We start from the raw sequence: 16,892 nt of genomic DNA on the forward strand, positions 1-16,892 counted from the left end.
TCATGGCAGGGTACCATATAAATAAAAGGCAGGGCAAATACTTTTAAGCTTTTCATGTCCTGGTAATGAAAAACTCCCAAGTCGTTTTTCATTACTGTGACGCCTGCCGATCTCATAGGCTAGCATTGGGAATTCCTTATAATGCTCTTAAGCTGCAACTCCTGATCTGAGAGGAGTTGCTACATCATGTTTAGTACCATTGCAATGGTCAATGATAAATCCTCTTTACTGTTGAAGTCGGATTTATCATTGCTACTTTTAGAATTGCATTTCTGTGAACTCGCTGCCCTGTGTTCCCACAGTCTATCTCCAATACATGCCTGAACTGGGTGGGTGAAATCTACACTTGTGCATTCCCTTCAGGCAACCACCAAACAGGATACTCAACCGCATCTGCATACTGATGGTTCTTCCTGGGGAGGTGGTTGAGAAACGCTCACACTTATACCTCAAAGGGTGGTGACCTGAGTCCAAAAGGGGGCTGGTTACCTGCCACTGATAGTCTGAAGCCAAGGCTTTCCTGAAATGGGGACCTGTGTACTTCACAATAATTCTCTGTAGTTATCCTCCACCTCAAAGATACTTTCTTGTATAAGTACTGACTCCCTGACCCACTCAACTCTGTATACCTCTGGACTCAACAAACCTCTGCTGGAGTAAAGACTGCTGTGTGCCAGGATTGATACTCTGCCAGAACTGACTATTCTCAAGGACTGCAGATCTGCACTGTTGTGCTGCCCTACTGCCTGCTGGTCTCTGCCCTGAACCCCAAGAACTGTTCATCCTGTACGGAGTGTCTCCATGGACTTGCTTGCTTGCCTTTGGTTCCACGGGGGTCTCCGGGACTGGCTGTATTGTGACTCGCCGCTGTGCATCAGCCTACAAGCGACCTCATTGCAATTGTTGTAGCTGTTGCCGATGTGCCTCAACCTACAAGTGACCTCATTGCAGCCATTGCTGCTATGCCTCAGCCTACAAGTGGCCTCATCAAAGCCAGCGCCGCTATGCATCAACCTACCAGTTGCCTCATTGCAGCTGTTGCTGCTGTGCATCAACCTCAGCCTACAAGTGACCTCATCGCAGCCAGCGCCGCTATGCATCAACCTACCAGTGGCGTCATTGCAGCCTGCTGCCGCTAAGCATGAACCTCGAAGTGGATTCCCTTTCTGCTTGCCGGCCACACCCAAACTCCGATGTGGCCCCACTTTAGTGGCCAGCCACCTCACATGGACTACGTTGTGGCCCCCCTCCATGTTGCCATCCACACTGACCAGGTAATCAAGACACGCTGCCCACGCATGCCTTCCTCAGCTCATATGCTTCCCTGCTCTCTGTCACTGCAGTGGCTGCCACAATACTGCCTATTTCAAACCTCTGACCATAGCGGTGCCTTGCCTGATAACTGATGATCTGAAGAGCGCTCCCTGCACATTGAGAGACAAGCACCATTTTAATATTGATCTAATCTTTGGGTCAGTCTAGAATGACTCCAACCTGTCTTTCATGTGCTCATCGCAGGGGGACACACAAACTTCCCAGAGCTACTTAAAGGTTCTGAAATGAGCCCCGCATAAGGTGCGCTTATGTGATACTCTTTAAAAGTAAATACCAATTGGTTGTTTTAACATTTTGGTTACTATTTGCTGGGATAAAGAATCTCCATTTTTTATATAATCCCGTATGGAGTCTTTTTGTGGTGTTGTCACTGTATCAGCTGTTTGTGTGTTGCACAAATACTTTACGCATTGCCTTTTAAGTTAAGCCTGCCTGCTCTGTGCCAAGCTACCAGACGGTGAGCACAGACTAATTTATGTTGTGTAATTGTCTCGCCATGACTAGGATTTTGGTCCCTCCTTAGACAGGTTGTATACCCCTGCCAACTACCCACCCAGTTGCTAACAGAAACATACTTTGTTTTTGTCTTGCAATGCATTTAAAACTGTGTAAATGCTGCATTAACTGAAGCAGATGCACATTGTACAGACAACACTATTGTACTGCCGTTTTGAACCTTGCTGCAGTTATGGCATATCATAAGTGACTAATTGCCATGGGTAGGGAGATAATGAATTATGATGGGTGGGTGGATACATATCTGCTTAGCTTAACAAATACAGTGAGTTAAGGAAGTAAAGAGAAAATTAAAATACCCACCCTTGAAACAAAGCTTTGATAACCAAGCAAGGCAAGCAAAGTAGGTAAACATGTCCCTCTCCAGAAGAGCTCCCTTATTTTTTCAGACAATCAGTTATTAATTCTGTCTTTCATCATTCTATTCAAACTTCAATACCCACCATTTAAGCTTTACATTCTGTCTTCCAGTCTTTCACCATTTCAACCCATGCATCCATATATCCACCCCCACACTCACCTATTCACAATTTCAACCATCCTTTCACCGATCCATCCATTTATCACTCATTGTTAATCATCTACCCAGCCTTTAACCCACCCACCCTGCACCCACCCAGCATCCTTTCTCATATGGACCCTTTCATCCATTCTTCAACCCACCCATGCATCTTATATCACCCACCTACATGTCCTTTCACCCACCCACACATTCTTTCACTCATATCATCCTTTCTTTTAACTGTTCATCCTTCTTTCCTTCTTTCTCTTTTCCATCAACCCATCATTTGTAGCGTTCATTATGAGCTTTTGTCTGCTGAGTTGCAGATACAAGAGTACATTAAGAACTCAGCCCTATTGTAGCTCCTAAAGCAGGGGATTCACAAGTAGTGCCCTTGCAGTGAGTATACTAGCAATTGACAACAAGCAAGCAATGTGACTTAACAACGCCTGTCCCTGCTGCTGCTGGTTCAACCCCTTCAACCGCTGCCCCATCTGGCACACTGGTACACATTTCAGATGCAAAATATGCCTCCCCTTGTTATTGTTTAAGAACAAATTCAACAAAATACACCAACAATAGATCACTACAGTTCTATCTTCCTCTCTCATGCAAACATTTCATTATGGAGGGACAGAGCTAAGTCACAAAAGCACTATGAAGGGGTAGAATAAATGGTCAATCAAGGACACATGGGTAGGTCTTGGTTGGCAAATGCAATGGGACTGTCATACTACTTTCAGCCATGCTGCACTGTCATCAATACTCCTGGTATGGCGTAATAGTAAATACATGAATAATTCATATAACACAACATTGGGGGGTCCACCATGACCATGGCCACTCGTTTTACTGTGTGAACATGAGCAAGAAAAAGAAAGCCTTATAAACAAATATGCGTAGAAAAGCTGACTTGGGCATGCAATCTTCACAATAGAGTACCTGTACTAAAATCTGTCCCCTTAGGCTTACAGCACCAGTCCACAAAATATTTAAATAAAGAGGGAAATCTAAACTTACTAACAAAGCCGAAGAAGGCTACAGACTATTACAGACAGGAGGAAGTCAGCTATGGAAACATGTGAAATACAAAAAAACAGGCTAATGTAGGGATAGCAAGTATTTAACAAACACTTAGATAGAACAAAGATGAGTAGGAAAAAAGAGGAGAAAGGCACAGAAAAAAAACAGGGAAAATTATTCTAGATGGGGAGAGGTAAAATTTAGGGAACTAATAATCATACAACAGGAGGACTTACTGGGTCCAGCAGATTTGCCAGATGCTGCACTGATGGTGTCACCCGCATCACGCTGACCACCTTCAAAGCCCTCTTTTTGCCTTTGGGCACTGAGGTAAGGAATAAAGAGGATAAAAATAGAATAGTGGTGCAGTTAATCTCCCCAAAAATATTTTGACAGGCAAAGGCAAACACAGTAATATTGTACTTTTCTAAATCAAATTGCCTACAGTATTAGTATCAAGTTGACCTGTTAATTTCCAAAACCTAAGCCTTCTTTCAAAATTTCCAAAACTACATTTGGAACTACTAATGCAGTGCAATTAATGATCTTTGACTCTCAACCACCTTGAATGGGCCAACTCTGTCTCCTTTTTCAGTGCATAGATGCACACTACACATCACTGGGATATTGCGATTGGGACTGCATAAGCTGCATAAAGAAAGACACATAGAGGAGAATGCTATCTCACTGATATTACGTACTACTGCTACCACTATCTTAGTGACAGGACAGAGGAGTCTGCTTGGCTTCTTAAATAATCAGCCCAAGCGAGCGCCAACGAGTACAATTAGGTAGCACTTAGCACCTGGATAGCTCAAACTGGATCGCATAATATTCGCTGTTACATACATTTAACTTATCTCCGATTGCCAGCACTTCTATTTGAAAAAAAGATTAGCATTGTGGAACAACAAATAAATAATGATTTACTCACCAAGCCATGTCACCTCGACACATAGCAGGACACGCCTGTCCTGCTTGCCGTCCAATATGTCTGCCCAATGGTGCGCCAACTGCTGTTGGGTACACTGAACCTGAGTGTGCCAATGCCCACTGGGCACACCGTCCACCACAGCAGTCGATGCTCCTATAGAGCATAACTGCTCACAGACATGCCGCCTGCTGCTAGCATGGAGGGGAGGTGTTCTGCACAAAAAAAACAAGTCCTGTCACCTCTGCCTTGGGACAAATGGAGAGGGACTGTACCCCTTGATGCTGCCAAAGACTGCAAGGTGTGCACCTAGCATCAGTACTGGTGCTGCCACTCCCTTGGCCCGCCTTCTCTGCCATGGCACGGGGTGGAAAAAAGTAGGAGGGAAGGAAGAAAAAAATAAAGAAGTAAAGGGAAAACTAATAAAAGTATCAAAAGTCACGAAAAATGACAAAAACATAAAATACACAAACACATAGACACACACTAGTACAATAAAGGAAAATTATAAAGTTGGGCCCAGCACCAGGCACAGAACCAGAAGAAAACAAAATTGCTGCAAACATGAGAACCACGTGATGTCGTTTGCGCGCTATTTTCAGCGTCAGAACCTACAGTGTGCTCCTAAATGTAAAAAATTCCTCTGGCAGAATTCTACTGAAGCTCACTGAGCTTTTGGCCTGCTCCGTGGAATTCCACATAGCATATCTCCATGAGCTCCACCCAGGCTTAAAGAGCCCAAGTAAAGCAGAGTCCAGGAGAGTGACAGTCCTTTGAATAGCAAAGTAGTTCTTCTTCCTAGCAGAATGTCCTCAGGTCCAGAAGTGTACCAAGTTGGTGGTGTCAGGGGAACAGTAATTACACAACACAAAAGGATGATGGACGGAGTGCTGAAACATTTCAAACACTCACCCCTAGTCACAGATCTGGGTTAGATCCATCATTGTTTTGATCATCATGCCACCCAAGTTTGGTCCCAGCCATTTGCAAATCAGTCTTGCCCCCCCTCCCTGGACCAGAAACAAGCATCCTGGGACTGGTTTCAGGGTATCACCATTCATCAGCCAGGCTAGCTTGAATTCAGTAGCACAGTGAGCAAGGGACCCACGTCTGGGCATACTCTGGCCACGTAGGGTGGCTTTAGCAACACAAAAGGATGATGGACAGAGTGCTGAAACGTTTCAAACACTCACACCAAGGCCCTGATTCTAACCCCGGCGGTCTTCGACCGCCGGGGCGAGGGTCGGCGGGAGCACCGCCGACAGGCCGGCGGTGCCCCGCAGGGCATTCTGACCGCGGCGCTTTGGCCGCGGTCAGAAAGGGACTTGCTGCGCCGCCATGGGGGATTCTGACCCCCCCTACCGCCATCCTGTTCATGGCGGGAAAGCCGCCATGAACAGTATGGCGGTAGGGGGGGTCGCGGGGCCCCTGGGGGCCCCTGCCGTGCCAATGGCATGGGCACGGCAGGGGCCCCCGTAAGAGGGCCCCGCAAGGTATTTCAGTGTCTGCCTTGCAGACACTGAAATACGCGACGGGTGCTACTGCACCCGTCGCACCTTCCCACTCCGCCGGCTCGATTACGAGCCGGCATCCTCGTGGGAAGGGAGTTTTTCCCTGGGCTGGCGGGCGGTCTTTTGGAGACCGCCCGCCAGCCCAGGGAAAAACTCATAATACCCTCCGCGGTCTTCTGACCGCGGAGCGGTATTATGGGGGCGGAATTCTGGCGGGCGGCCTCCGCCGCCCACCAGGATTAGAATCACCCCCCAAGTCACAGATCTGGTGTAAATCCATTGTTCTTTTGCTTATCATGCCACCCCAGTTTGGACCCAGCCATATGCAAATCAGTCTTGACCCTGCTCCCCCTGGGAACAGTCCAGCCAGAACTGCTAGGCCAGGTCCTTCCTGGACCAGAAACAAGCATCCTGGGATCGGTGGGGTATCACCCTATAACAGCCAGTCTAGTTTGAATCCAGTGGCACAGTGAGCAAGGGACCAACATCTTACACTCAGTTGTGACTTTGAAGTGGGAGAAACTACAAAAAATGTTTTTTTAAGTTCATAAAGTCCCTGCCACTACTGCCTTGGCTCCAGACTTACTACAGAGGGGTATGCAGCTCTTAGTGTGGGGACAGACACAGCCCATTGAGGTGAAATTGCCAGCTCATTCCTCCTATGCCCCGCCCCCAGGATGACCCATCAAGACGTTAATAGCCCATCAGGGTGTGGATGACCCATTAGACACACCAAAGCTCCCTTTGAGTGTGGCTGTCTAGAGGGAATGCACAAAGCCCAGCTGTCACCTACCCCAGATGTATATTCAGAGACGGGCACAGAATGGTTAAAGTAAAAAAATGCTAACTTTCTAAAAGTGGCATTTTCAGACTTCAATTTAGAATCCAACTTTACCATAAGCTGTGATTTTAAATCCAGTCCCTTATTAGTGTAGAAGAGGTGTTTCTAGCAGCTTAGGCTGATAGAAGGTAGCTATGGCAAAGCAGCTTAGGCTGAACTAGGAGACATGCTCCTACTATACCACTGGTGTCATATGCACAATATCATAAGAAAACACAATACACAGATATACTAAAAATAAAGGTACTTTATTTTTATGACAATATGCAAAAGTATCTCAGTGAGTACCCTCAGTATGAGGATAAGAAATATACACAAGATATATGTACACAAGCCAAAATTATGCAGATAATAGCAAAAGGAAGTAATGCAAGCAATGTAAAGTTACAGTAGATTGCAATAGGAGCACATAGGTATAGGGGCAACACAAACCATATACTCCAAAAGTGGAATGCGAACCACGAATGGACCCCAAACCTATGTGAGCTTGTAGAGGTTCGCTGGGACTGTAAGAAAACAGTGAGGGTTAGAAAAATAGCCTACCCCAAGACCCTGAAAGGTAGATGCAAAGTGCACCTACAACCCCCAGAGAGCACAGAAGTCATGATAGGGGGATTCTGCAGGAAGAACAAACACCAGCAAGGCAACGACAGTGGATTTCCAGACCTGAGTACCTGTAAGATAAGGGGACCAAGTCCAAGAGTCGTGACAGTGTCGAGAGTGGGCAGGAGCCCAGGAAATTCCAGCTGAGGGTGCAAGAACGCTGCCACCTGTTGGAAGAAGCTTGGTGTTCTGCAAGAACGAAGAGGACTAGGAACTTCCCCTTTGGAGGATGGATGTCCCACGTCGTGAAGAAGCTTGCAGAGGTGTTCCCATGCAGAAAGACCGCAAACAAGCCTTGCTAGCTGCAAGGGTCACAGTTAGGGTTTTTGGATGCTGCTGTGGCCCAGGAGGGACCAGGATGTCGCCCTTTGGATGAGGAGACAGAGGGGGTGCCCAGAAACGTAGGGAGCCCTCATAGAAGCAGGCAGCACCCGCAGAAGTACCTGAACAGGAACTTAGAAAAAAAGTGAACCAGAGTCCACCCAAAGTCACAAAAAGGGAGTCCCACAATGCCGGAGGACAACTCAGAAGGTTGTGCACTGCAGGTTAGAGTGTTGGGGACCCAGGCTTGGCTGTGCACAAAGGAAATCCTGGAAGAGTGCACAGGAGCCGGAGCAGCTGCAAATCACGCGGTACCCAGCAATGCAGTCTAGCGTGGGAGCCAAGGACTTATCTCCACCAAACTTGGACTGAAGAGTCACTGGACTGTGGGAGTCACTTAGACAGAGTTGCTGAGTTCCAGGAACCACGCTCGTTGTGCTGAGAGGGGACCCAGAAGACCGGTGATGCAGTCTTTTGTTGCCTGCGGTTGCAGGGAGAAGATTCCGTCGACCCACAGGAGATTTCTTCAGAGCTCCTGGTGCAGAAAGGAGGCAGGCTACCCCCAGAGCATGCACCACCTCGAAACAGTCGAGAAAGCCGGCAGGATGAAGCGATACAAGGTTGCTAGTAGTCGTCTTGCTACTTTGTTGCGGTTTTGCAGGCGTCCTGAGCAGTCAGCAGTCGATCCTTTTGCAGAAGGTGAAAAGGGAGATGCAGAGGAACTCTGGTGAGCTCTTGCATTCGTTATCTGGTGAGATCCCCAAAGCAGAGACCCTAAATAGCCAAAAAATGAGTTTTTTTTCTACCTAGGAAGGAGGATTGGTTACCAAGAGAGGTAAGAGCCTATCAGAAGGAGCCTCTGACATCACCTGCTGGCACTGGCCACTCAGAGCATTCCAGTGTGCCACAAACACCTCTGTTTCCAAGATGGCAGAGGTCTGGGACACAATGGAGGAGCTCTGGGCACCTCCCAAGGGGAGGTGTAGGTCAGGGGAGTGGCCACTCCCCTTTCCTTTGTCCAGTTTCACGCCAGAGCAGGGCTGAGGGATTGCTGAACCGGTGTAGACTGGCTTATGCAGAGATGGACACCATCTGTGCCCATCAAAGCATTTCCAGAGGCTGGGGGAGGCTACTCCTCTCCAGCCTTCACACCTATTTCCAAAGGGAGAGGGTGTTACACCCTCTCTCAGAGGAATTCCTTTGTTCTGCCTTCCTGGGACAGGGCTGCCTGGACCCCAGGAGGGCAGAAACCTGTCTGAGGGGTTGGCAGCAGTAGCAGCTGCAGTGGAGACCCCAGAAAGGCAGTTTGGCAGTACCCGGGTTCTGTGCTAGAGAACCGGGGGATCATGGAATTGTCCCCCCAATGCCAGAATGCCATTGGGGGGACAATTCCATGATCTTAGACATGTTACATGGCCATGTTCGGAGTTACCATAGTGACGCTGTACATAGGTAGTGACCTATGTACAGTGCACGCGTGTAATGGTGTCCCCGCACTCACAAAGTCTGGGGAATTTGCCCTGAACGATGTGGGGGCACCTTGGCTAGTGCCAGGGTGCCCACCCACTAAGTAACTTTGCACCCAACGTTCACTAGGTGAAGGTTAGACATATAGGTGACTTATAAGTTACTTAAGGTCAGTGGTAAATGGCTGTGAAATAACGTGTACGTTATTTCACTCAGGCTGCACTGGCAGGCCTGTGTAAGAATTGTCAGAGCTCCCTATGGGTGGCAAAAGAAATGCTGCAGCCCAATGGGATCTCCTGGAAACCCAATACCCTGGGTACCTCAGTACCATATACTAGGGAATTATATGGGTGTACCAGTATGCCAATGTGAATTGGTAAATTTAGTCACTAGCCTGTTAGTGACAAATTTGGAAAGCAGAGAGAGCATAACCACTGAGGTTCTGGTTAGCAGAGCCTCAGTGAGACAGTTAGGCATCACACAGGGAACACATACAGAGCATATACTTATGAGCACTGGGGCCCTGCCTGGCAGGGTCCCAGTGACACATAGACTAAAACAACATATATACAGTGAAATATGGGGGTAACATGCCAGGCAAGATGGTACTTTCCTACATAACCCCCCCAAACAAAGGACAATAAGACTAGCCATGACCTGATGAGTCTTCATTGTCTAAGTGGAAATATCTGGAGAGTCCATCTGCATTGGAGTGGGTACTCCCAGGTCTATGTTCCACTGTATAGTCCATCCCCTTTAAAGATATGGACCACCTCAACAATTTAGGGTTATCACCTTTCATTTGTTTTAGCCAAAGTAGAGGTTTGTGGTCTGTCTGAACAATAAAGTGAGTGCCAAACAGGTATGGCCTCAACTTTTTCAGTGCCCAGACCACAGCAAAGGCCTCCCTCTCAATGGCAGACCAACGCTTTTCTCTAGGGGTCAACCTTCTGCTGATAAAAGCAACTGGTTGATCCTGGCCCTCAGAATTCAATTGTGATAAGACTGCCCCTACCCCTAATTCAGATGCATCAGTTTGAACAATGAATTTCTTGGAGTAACATGGGCTTTTTAGGACAGATGCAGTGCACATGGCCTGTTTGAGCTCCTCAAAAGCTTTCTGACAGCTAGCTGTCCACAATACCTTTTTAGGCATCTTTTTACTGGTGAGATCATTAAGTGGGGCTGCTATGGAGCCATAGATTTTAATGAATCTCCTGTAATACCCAGTGAGGCCTAGGAAGGCTCTCACCTGGGTCTGTGTTGTAGGGGGAACCCAATCCATGATTTTTTTTATTTCCTCTGAAGTGGTGCAATCTGTTCTCCACCTACCAGGTGTCCCAGATAAACCACCTTTCCCTGCCCTATCTGGCACTTTGAGGCCTTGATAGTGAGGCCTGCCTTCTGCAAGACCTCCAAAACTTTCCAAAGGTGGGCCAGGTGCTCATCCCAGGTGGAGCTAAAGACAGCTATATCATCTAGATATGCTGCACTAAAAGAATCCAACCCTTGCAGGACTGTGTTCACCAACCTCTGAAAAGTGGCAGGTGCATTTTTCAAACCAAAGGGCATCACTGTAAACTGGCAGTGCCCTCCTATAGTTGAAAATGCAGTTTTAGGTTTAGCATCCTCAGCCAATTTGATCTGCCAATACCCTGCAGTCAAATCAAAGGTGCTTAGATACTTGGCAGATGCCAGTGTATCTATGAGCTCATCTGCCCTGGGTATAGGGTGAGCATCAGTTTTTGTTACCTGATTGAGACCTCTGTAGTCTACACAAAACCTCATCTCCCTTTTTCCATCTTTTGAGTGAGGCTTTGGTACAAGCACCACAGGACTCGCCCATGGGCTTTCAGAAGGTTCAACCATTCCTAGATCAAGCATTTTCTGAACTTCTTGTTTTATGCAGTCCCTGACATGGTCAGGCTGCCTATAGATTTTACTTTTGACAGGCAAGCTGTCTCCAGTATCAATTGTGTATTCACACCAAGATGACATGCCAGGCACAGTTGAAAAGAGTTCAGAAAACTGTCCAAGGAGATTTATGCAGTTGTCTTTCTCTTCTGCAGTCAGACAATCTGCTAAATCTACTCCCTCCACTAGAGCATCCTCTTCAGTGGAGGAGAAGAGATCAGGGAGAGGGTCACACTCTTCTTCCTGTCCTTCATCTGTTGCCATGAGCAGGGTGAGATCAGCCCTGTCATAGTAGGGTTTTAGGCGGTTGACATGAATCACCCTAAGGGGACTCCTGGCAGTGCCCAGGTCAACTAAGTAGGTGACCTTGCCCTTTTTTTCAACAATTAGATGGGGCCCACTCCATTTGTCCTGGAGTGCTCTTGGGGCAACAGGCTCCAATACCCACACCTTCTGTCCTGGTTGGTACTGGATCAGAACAGCCTTCTGGTCATGCCATTGCTTCTGGAGCTCTTGGCTGGCCTGAAGGTTTTTACTGGCCCTTTTTGATGTACTCAGCCATTCTGGATCCTAGGCCAAGTACATAGTCTACTATGTCCTGTTTGGGAGATTTTAAAGGTTGTTCCCAACCCTCCTTCACAAGTGTTAGTAGACCTCTTACATGGTGTCCAAAGAGGAGTTCAGAGGGGCTGAAGCCCACTCCTTTCTGGGGTACCTTCCTGTAAGCAAAAAGGAGGCAAGGTAACAGGACATCCCATCTCCTCCTGAGTTTTTCAGGGAGTACCATTATCATTCCTTTGAGAGTTTTATTAAACCTCTCTACCAGTCCATTAGTCTGTGGATGATAAGGTGTGGTGAATTTGTAGGTTACACCACATTCCTTTCACATAGCTTTCAAGTATGCAGACATAAAGTTGCTACACCTGTCTGATACAACCTCTTTTGGGAAACCCACCCTGGAAAAGATTCCCAGGATGGTTTTTGCCACTGCAGGTGCTGTAGTGGTCCTTAGAGGAATTGCTTCAGGAAATATTGTGGCATGGTCCACAACCACCAAGATAAACCTATTGCCTGAAGTAGTAGGAGGGTCAAGGGGGCCAACTATGTCAACCCCTACCCTTTCAAAGGGGACCCCAACCACAGGTAGTGGAATAAGGGGAGCCTTTGGTGTGCCACCAGTCTTGCCACTGGCTTGGCAGGTCACACAAGACTTGTAAAAATCGTTTGTGTCCTCTGACATCCTAGGCCAGTGAAACAGGGAGACAAGCCTTTCCCATGTTTTGATCTGGCCCAAATGCCCAGCCAAAGGAATGTCATGTGCCAGAGTTAGGAGGAACTCTCTGTACTGCAGGGGAATAACCAATCTCCTGGCTGCTCCAGGTTTTGGGTCCCTTGCCTCTGTGTACAAGAGGTTGTCCTCCCAGTAAACTCTATGTGAGTCACTGACATCCCCATTTTGCTGTTTGACTGCTTGCTGTCTGAGACCCTCTAATGTGGGACAGGATTGCTGTGCCACACTCAGCTCTTCCCTGGCAGGCCTCCCTCTACCCAAAAGCTCAGCAGTGTCTGCTGCCAGCTCATCTGGTGAAGGTTCTGCACAGGGAGGACATTCTTCTTCCTCAGAAGGAGAATCATCTGTAGAGGGAGGGATAGTGGGTAGGGATTTACCCTTGCTACCCCTAGCTTTAGGGAGCACTTGGTCCATTGTTCCAGGATCCAAGTTACCCTGTCCTTTTTGCTTTTTGGCCTGAGCCCTCGTCAAAGCAAAAATATGCCCAGGAATGCCCAGCATTGCTGCATGAGCCTCCAACTCCACTTCTGCCCAAGCTGATGTCTCTAAATCATTTCCTAGTAGACAGTCTACAGGTAAATCTGAAGCAACCACAACTTTCTTTGGACCAGTAACCCCCCCCCCCCAGTTGAGATTCACAACAGCCATGGGGTGGCTGAGAGTGTTGTTATGAGCGTCTTTCACTTGGTACTGGTGACCAAGTAGGTGTTGTTCAGGGTGTACCAGTTTCTCTATTACCATGGTAACACTGGCACCTGTGTCCCTGTAGGCCTGAACCTCAACACCATTTATTAGGGGAAGTTGCTTGTACTTATCCATATTAAGGGGACAAGCAACCAAGGTGGCCAAATCAATGGCACCTTCAGAGACTAACACAGCCTCTGTGGTCTCCCTAACAAGACCAACCCCAACTAAATTACCAAAAGTGAGCCCAGCTACTCCCTTGGATTGGCTATTAGTAGGTTTGCTCCCACCACCACTGCTATTACTAGGGGCACTAGAATTTGCAGTAAGGGTTGTGGTAGTGGGAGGTTTGGTGTTTTTCTTTGGACAACTGGCATCAGTTGTCCAATGGCCTTTGACTTTTCACAAATAACACCAAGGCTTTTTAACTTGATTTGAAGAGGATTTGGACCCACCACTCCCACCAGAGGATTTTTGTGGGCCTGATGAAGACTCAGTTTTACTTTTGTCCCCACCCTTGTCAGAAGACTTACCATCCTTTTTCTTGCCATCCTTGTCACCCCCCTGTATGAACTTTTCTGTTCACGCTTGTTCTGACCCATTTGTCTGCCTTCTTTCCCAATTCTTGGGGAGAGGTCAGATCTTAGTCCACTAGATATTGGTGTAACAAGTCAGACGCACAGTTATTCAGAATATGCTCTCTCAGAATAAGATTATACAGGCTTTCATAGTCAGAAACTTTACTGCCATGTAACCACCCCTCCAAGGCCTTCACTAAACAGTCAACAAAGTCTATCCAGTCTTGTGAGGACTCTTTTCTGGTGTTTCTGAACTTAATCCTGTATTGTTCAGTGGTTAAGCCAAATCCATCCAAGAGTGCATCCTTCAAAACTGCAAAATTGTTAGCATCACTTTCTCTAACAGTAAGGAGCCTCTCCCTACCCTTTCCATTGAAAGATAGCCACAATATAGCAGCCCACTGCCTTTGAGGGACCCCCTGTACCATACAGGCCCTCTCAAGTGCAGCAAACCACTTGTTGATGTCATCCCCCTCCTTGTAAGGGGGAACTATCTTGTGCAGATTCCTGGAATCATGCTCTCTAACAGGATTACTATCAGGAATACTGCTATTGCTGCCACCAGGGGGTCCACACCCCAATCTCTGTCTCTCCTTCTCCAGGTCTAAGGATTCCCTGTCTAGAGCCAGCTGTTGCTGTTTAAGCTTCAGTCTGGTCTCTTCCACTCTCAACTTTTTGAGTTCCCTTTCTAACATGTTGTCTTCATGGTGGGTGGGTTGGGAATGCTTGGACACAGAGGATAAATTGGAAACAACAGAGGGAGATCTGTCCCTAACTGACTGGACTCTAACAACGTGGCCTCCAGGAATAAAAACATCCCTACTATGATGGGAGCTCCTATTACTACCAGCATTGCTAGGTGGTCTGTTCAGGGGCAGATTTGGAACAGAACCCTCCCCACCTCCCTCAAGGTTATCCCCTGAGTCAGAATGGGAGCCATCTATTAACTTCTCATTTGAAGTGCCTGCTTGGGAGTCATCATTCACAATCAGCATGTTATATAGAAACTCATTAGCGGGGTTCTTTCCTATCACTAAACCTCTATCTAAGCAGAGACTCCTTAGGCTCTTGTAATTTAAATTGTCATAGGTAGTATTGACCATTTTAAGAGCAGACTCTACATCAGACATGATAAAGGAAGGTTTAGAGACAGTGAGAAGAAAGAAAAAGTTTCAGAACTTTTTAAAAAACAGAGAAAAAAACTTTTTCTAACTTTTTGGAAACTTTTAAAAGTTTTAGAGTACTTTTCAGCACTTAGTAGAAAGTGTAAGAGGAGAAAAGCAAAACGTTTTGGTTAGGTGTACATACACTGAACTTGTTTTGTATATTATTCTCTTATGAAAAGTACACAATGACAAAGTGGTAAGTAGTTACAAGTACTTATCCCACCGCTGCACAACCAATGTAGGAGGCTGGCCTGGCTTGTAGTGGGTACCAGAGGTACTTACACCTTGTGCCAGGTCCAGTTATCCCTTATTAGTGTAGAAGAGGTGTTTCTAGCAGCTTAGGCTGATAGAAGGTAGCTATGGCAAAGCAGCTTAGGCTGAAGTAGGAGACATGTAAAGCTCCTACTATACCACTGGTGTCATATGCACAATATCATAAGAAAACACAATACACAGATATACTAAAAATAAAGGTACTTTATTTTTATGACAATATGCCAAAAGTATCTCAGTGAGTACCCTCAGTAGAGAATAAGAAATATACACAAGATATATGTACACAAACCAAAATTATGCAGATAATAGCAAAAGGAAGTAATGCAAGCAATGTAAAGTTACAATAGATTGCAATAGGAGCACATAGGTATAGGGGCAACACAAACCATATACTCCAAAAGTGGAATGCGAACCACGAATGGACCCCAAACCTATGTGAGCTTGTAGAGGGTCGCTGGGACTGTAAGAAAACAGTGAGGGTTAGAAAAATAGCCTACCCCAAGACCCTGAAAGGTAGGTGTAAAGTGCACCTACAACCCCCAGAGAGCACAGAAGTCGTGATAGGGGGATTCTGCAGGAAGAACAAACACCAGCAAGGCAACAACAGTGGATTTCCGGACCTGAGTACCTGTAAGACAAGGGAACCAAGTCCAAGAGTCGCAACAGTGTCGAGAGTGGGCAGGAGCCCAGGAAATGCCAGCTGAGGGTGCAAGGAAGCTGCTACCTGTTGGAAGAAGCTTGGTGTTCTGCAAGAACAAAGAGGAATAGGAACTTCCCCTTTGGAGGATGGATGTCCCACGTCGTGAAGAAGTTTTCAGAGGTGTTCCCACACAGAAAGATCCCAAACAAGCCTTGCTAGCTGCAAGGGTCACAGTTATGGTTTTTGGATGCTGCTGTGGCCTAGGAGGGACCAGGATATCGCCCCTTGGATGAGGAGAGAGAGGGGGTGACTAGCAAAGTAGGGAGCCCTCACAGAAGCAGGCAGCACCCGCAGAAATACCTGAACAGGCACTTAGAAGAAAAGTGAACCGGAGTCTACCCGAAGTCACAAAAGGGAGTCCCACGACGCCGGAGGACAACTCAGAAGGTTGTGCACTGCAGGTTAGAGTGTTGGGGACCCAGGCTTGGCTGTGCACAAAGGAAATCCTGGAAGAGTGCACAGGAGCCAGAGCAGCTGCAAATCACGCGGTACCCAGCAATGCAGTCTAGCGTGGGAGCCAAGGGCTTATCTCCACCAAACTTGGACTGAAGAGTCACTGGACTGTGGGAGTCACTTAGACAGAGTTGCTGAGTTCCAGGAACCACGCTCGTTGTGCTGAGAGGGGACCCAGAGAACCGGTGATGCAGTCTTTTGTTGCCTGCGGTTGCAGGGGGAAGATTCCGTCGACCCACAGGAGATTTCTTCAGAGCTCCTGGTGCAGAAAGGAGGCAGGCTACCCCCAGAGCATGCACCACCTCGAAACAGTCGAGAAAGCCGGCAGGATGAAGCGATAAAAGGTTGCTAGTAGTCGTCTTGCTACTTTGTTGCGGTTTTGCAGGCGTCCTGAGCAGTCAGCAGTCGATCCTTTTGCAGAAGGTGAAAAGGTTGATGCAGGGGAACTCTGGTGAGCTCTTGCATTCGTTATCTGGTGAGATCCCCAAAGCAGAGACCCTAAATAGCCAAAAAAGGAGTTTTTTTTCTACCTAGGAAGGAGGATTGGTTACCAAGAGAGGTAAGAGCCTATCAGATGGAGCCTCTGACATCACCTGCTGGCACTGGCCACTCAGAGCATTCCAGTGTGCCACAAACACCTCTGTTTCCAAGATGGCAGAGGTCTGGGACACAATGGAGGAGCTCTGGGCACCTCCCCTGGGGAGGTGTAGGTCATGGGAGTGGCCACTCCCCTTTCCTTTGTCCAGTTTCACACCAGAGCAGGGCTGGGGGATTGCTGAA

This window comes from Pleurodeles waltl, chromosome 4_1 (genome assembly GCF_031143425.1).
Source record: "Pleurodeles waltl isolate 20211129_DDA chromosome 4_1, aPleWal1.hap1.20221129, whole genome shotgun sequence".
NCBI classification, from domain to species: Eukaryota; Metazoa; Chordata; class Amphibia; order Caudata; family Salamandridae; genus Pleurodeles; species Pleurodeles waltl.